The sequence below is a fragment of the Myxine glutinosa genome, chromosome 4 (genome assembly GCF_964187855.1).
Source record: "Myxine glutinosa chromosome 4, kmMyxGlut1.1, whole genome shotgun sequence".
NCBI lineage: Eukaryota > Metazoa > Chordata > Myxini > Myxiniformes > Myxinidae > Myxine > Myxine glutinosa.
In genome coordinates this window covers 101,533,583-101,538,827 of record NC_136264.1, presented here as the reverse complement: position 1 = coordinate 101,538,827, position 5,245 = coordinate 101,533,583, and the positions used below count along the sequence as shown (strand labels likewise).

At 52.0% G+C, this 5,245-nt stretch overlaps 1 non-coding gene across 1 annotated transcript; it reads left to right on the top strand.

The window, feature by feature from the left end:
* Positions 1-2,591: 2,591 nt before the first annotated feature.
* On the top strand, positions 2,592-2,664 carry TRNAM-CAU (transfer RNA methionine (anticodon CAU)). Its single transcript has one exon. It is a non-coding gene; the product is annotated as a tRNA-Met (tRNA).
* The last annotated feature ends 2,581 nt before the right edge of the window (positions 2,665-5,245 follow it).

Here is a 5,245-nt window from a genome sequence, read left to right as displayed (position 1 = left end):
TTGCTTCTAGCTCATCAACAAAAATGTACCATGGATAGCTGTTGAACCGGAAATGACGCCCCTAGTCATTCAGGCAATGGGTCATGGACATTTTTGTCCAAAACGACTCAACGGATGTTTTGAATCTCGGAATATGATACATGATGTCGATGTGCAAACAGTAATGGAGGTCAGCTTAAAGAAAGTTTCCATCCACGTGGTGAGATAATTCACAAATTAACTCAAAATGTAATCTTTTTGTGATTCCATCATCTCATGAGGGGTGTTGTTGTATATCCTTGTATGTGTACCTGTTCGACCCTAGAGAACCCAAAGACCCTGGATACCCCTGGTCGACCCTTTGGAACTCGAAGACCCTAGATAACCTGTTCGACCCTTTAGAAAGCCTTGAAGACCCCCCATACTCCTTTCCACCCTTTTGAGTTTCCACTCATTTAGACCGTTTGAGACCTTTTGACCTTCACACCTTTACAAGATACTGTGGCGGACACAAAAGCCCACTGGCGTGGTGACATCATTCCACGCACCAAGTGGGCGGTGGCCACGCCCGAGGGGTAGGCGTGGCCTCATGATATACACCGGGCGACCAGCCCGGAGCATTTGAGTGTTACAGTGTAGTCTTACAATAAAGACGTTTATATGTTACCGCTTGTCCGCTTCCTCCTTGCTCACAAGCAGCGCGCGTAACGCCGCGCTTTACTGGTGACCCCGACGTGATGGCGGCTGGGTCGACAGGCTCCCCGCAGGTCCTCCTTGGGCGCCGTCCGGAGGCCCAGCAGGACCCAGGGGAGCCTGTCGACCCAGCCGCCGTCACGGAGGGTGGCCCGGAGCGCGGCCTTCAATGAGCGGTGAAATCGCTCACACAGGCCGTTAGCCTGGGGGTGGTAGGCCGTGGTTCGGTGCAGCCGGACCCCGAGCCCCTGCGCAACCGCCCCCCAGAGCTCCGAGGTGAACTGGGGGCCGCGGTCGGATGAGATGTCTGAGGGGGCGCCGAACCGGGCGACCCAGGTGGCGATGAAAGCCTGCGCGACATCGGCCGCCGTTGCCGACAAGTTCGTCTGGCATGGCCTCCGGAAGGCCGTCCGCGGCTGGGCCAGGACGTGCCTCGCGTGCCAGCGCGCCAAGGTGCACCGGCACACCCAGGCCCCGTTGGCCCCGTTCACGGTGCCGGAACGCCGGTTTGACCACGTCCACGTGGACCTGGTGGGACCTCTGCCCCCCTCGCGGGGTTTCACCTACGTCCTCACCATGGTGGACCGCACCACCCGGTGGCCGGAGGCCGTGCCCTTGGCGTCGACAACGGCGGCCGATGTCGCGCAGGCTTTCATCGCCACCTGGGTCGCCCGGTTCGGCGCCCCCTCAGACATCTCATCCGACCGCGGCCCCCAGTTCACCTCGGAGCTCTGGGGGGCGGTTGCGCAGGGGCTCGGGGTCCGGCTGCACCGAACCACGGCCTACCACCCCCAGGCTAACGGCCTGTGTGAGCGATTTCACCGCTCATTGAAGGCCGCGCTCCGGGCCACCCTCCGTGACGGCGGCTGGGTCGACAGGCTCCCCTGGGTCCTGCTGGGCCTCCGGACGGCGCCCAAGGAGGACCTGCGCGCATCCGCGGCGGAGTTGGTCTTCGGGCAACCGCTGCGGGTGCCGGGCGAGTTCCTCCCCGACTCCACAGCACCATGGTCCGCGGCACAGCAGCGCTCCGCTCTGCAAGAGACCGCCCAGAGGTTCGCCCCGGTGCCAACGGCATGCCACGGGCACCTACCGACGCACGTCGCCCCGGAGCTTCGCACGGCGGAGTACGTCTTCGTCCGCCACGATGCCCATCGGACACCACTGCGGCCCCCGTACGACGGGCCTTTCCGCGTGCTGGAGACCGGGGCGAAGCACTTCACCCTGGACATCGGCGGTACTCCTGACCGCGTTTCGGTAGACCGCCTCAAGCCGGCCCACCTCGATGTGGACCATCCACCGCCAGTGGCCCGACCCCCACGTCGGGGCCGCCCTCCTGCGGGCGGACCCCCGGCACCGCCCAGGCCCGCCGCCACGCCGCCCCCCGGTCCTGCACCCATCCCAGGGGCAGCCAGGGGCATCCCACCTGGCATCCCTGTACCCCGGACGCCGCTGATCGCCAGGGGGCGCTTCGGCCGGGTCATTCGTCTGCCCCGCAAACTGGCCCTCCAGGTGCGCGGGAATTCTGGGGGGGCGCGTGTGGCGGACACAAAAGCCCACTGGCGTGGTGACATCATTCCACGCACCAAGTGGGCGGTGGCCACGCCCGAGGGGTAGGCGTGGCCTCATGATATACACCGGGCGACCAGCCCGGAGCATTTGAGTGTTACAGTGTAGTCTTACAATAAAGACGTTTATATGTTACCGCTTGTCCGCTTCCTCCTTGCTCACAAGCAGCGCGCGTAACGCCGCGCTTTAATACCATACTTTACTTTAGCGATGTATTCTGGCGTCTTTTTCATTCTTGTTCGTTATGAACACATCGCGAGAATACAAGGTTTGGCTTTTGAAGGATGATGACTTCAGTCGGTAGGAGGTTTTCAGAACATCATTTCGAATGTTCCCATACACCACAGCACAGGGCCTCGTTAGCGCAGTAGGCAGCGCGTCAGTCTCATAATCCGAAGGTCGTGAGTTCAACCCTCACACGAGGCATTGCTTCTAACTCGTCTACAAAAATGTCCATGGAAGCTGTTGAACTGGCAATGACGTCCTTAGTCAGCCACTGCAGCACTTCCGGCAATGGGTCCACTGGCATGACTCAACAGATGCCTTGAAACTCAGCAAGATGATTCATTATGTCCACGTGCAAAAAAGCAATGGAACCTTAAAAAAAAACATCCATCGAGGTGGTAAAATAATTCACGAATTTACTCAAAATGTAATCTATTTTTGAAAGACCATGACATCTCGTGAGATTCCGTCATCTCACGAGATGTTTTGTTGTTTAATTGAAACCTCTAAATTACCCTCGCTGGAGGAGAGAGTATTGCATTTACGTCCGTTTGTCTGTCTGTCTGTCTGTCCTCGCAGAATTTGAGTAGGCGACCTAATTACATACTATTGAAAAACCTTAAGAGCCCTAAAACCACCACGACACCTTTAGATCCATAAGACTCTTAAGACCCCCTAATATCGTTAAGACAACTAATACATCTCTCTCTCTCGGCTGCTGTCCCAAATGCATGCGTCTCTGCTGTTCCTTTTACATCCTGTTACGTCCTGATCTGTATTCTTCCATGAGCCTCGACTGTGTATGCCAAAAACAAAAAAACAAAGTGGTGCTATTCTCATTCCTATCAACAGCTGCAGCCATGATCACCATCATGCAAATCATCAGCACACATCACTTGGATGTGCCTTGTGTGCAGCCACAGGTGTTGGGATGTGTCAGATCTTGCTTAATGCGGTCACGAGGAGGCCGATACACTAATTGTGCTCCATGTGGAAGATGCTTTGAAGCAAAGGTATACCAATGTGTCAATATCTACAGTTGACACTGATTGGTCATTCTGGCAGTGACATCTGCCTCAACCTCAACATCCCTGAGCTGTGGATTACTTTGGAACTTTTGGTTATTTGCAGCTCACACAATGGCCAGCACACTGGGGCCTGACCAGAGTGTCACTTGGCCAATGTTCCAAGAATTCGCTGACTGCGACACAGTGTCATTCTTTGAAGGTATATACAGTCACGTGAAAAAGTAAGTACACCCCATGTAAAGTTTTGACTTTTTCAACATATTTCAACATATAGCTATTTGATCTTCATTTCAACAATATTGACAGATAAAGGTGATATAATATAACAAATATCATGAAACATTTACATTTTGTAGTCCATTGTATAATTTAAATAAACATAAATGCAAATTTCGCATGTGGAAAAAGTAAGTACACCCCTACAAGCCTACATTTATCACTACTTCAAAAACCTAAAATTAGAATCAGGTGCACCAGCTCAGGTGCAAATGATTAGAACATCGTTAGAGAGGATCTTGGAGGAACCTGTCTTATTTAAACTTCAGACATTTAGTTTGGTTTGCTCTTTGTTGTTGAAGTGTGCGTCGTCACCAAGCCTAGATCAAAAGAGCTATCTGAGGCCTTCAGAAAGAAGGTTATAGATGCCTACGAGTCTGGGAAGGGATTTAAAAAGATCTCCAAACAATTTGAAATCAAGCATTCGACTGTCCGGAAGATCATCTACATGTGGAGAAGATTCCAAACAACTGCCAACTTGTTCAGGCCAGGACGCCCCAGCAAGTTCAGCCCGAGAGCAGACCGCAAGATGCTGAAAGAAGTCTCTAAGAACCCCAGAATGTCATCACGGGACCTACAGGTAGCTCTTGCCACTGTTGATGTCAAAGTGCACGAGTCTACCATTAGAAAGAGGCTGCACAAATTTGATTTACATGGGAGGTGTGCCAGGAGGAAACCTTTGCTGTCCAGAAAGAACATCAGGGCAAGACTAAAGTTTGCCAATGAACACCGAGGCAAAGACCAGCACTTCTGGAACAATGTGCTCTGGACAGATGAGTCAAAGGTAGAGCTATTTGGCCACAGTACCAGAAGACATGTTTGGCGAAAACCAAAGACAGCATTTGACCACAAGAACCTGATACCAACTGTAAAGCATGGTGGTGGAAATATTATGGTTTGGGGCAGCTCACCATCATAGAATCCACGATGAATTCTTCCTTGTACCAGAGGATGCTTGAGGATAATGTGAGACCATCTGTCGGAAAGTTGAAACTCAACCGAAGGTGGACCTTGCAACATGACAATGACCCTAAACATACCAGTAAATCCACCAAGGAATGGCTGAGAAGAAAGAAATGGAGGGTTCTGGAATGGCCAAGTCAAAGCCCGGATCCAAATCCCATCGAGATGTTGTGGGGGGATTTGAAACGAGCTGTGCATGCAAGAACCCCTCAAACATCGCACAGCTGAAAGAATTCTGCATGGAGGAGTGGGCAAAAATTTCTCCCAGTCAATGTCAGAGACTGGTAGACAGTTATAAGAAACGTCTACTTGAGGGTGTTTCTGCCAAAGGGGCAATACCACCTATTCGAGCCAAGGGTGTACTTACTTTTTCTACATGCGAAATTTGCATTTATGTTTATTTAAATTATACAATGGACTACAAAATGTAAATGTTTCATGATATTTGTTATATTATATCACCTTTACCTATCAATATTGTTGAAATGAAGATCAAATAGCTGTATGTTGAAATA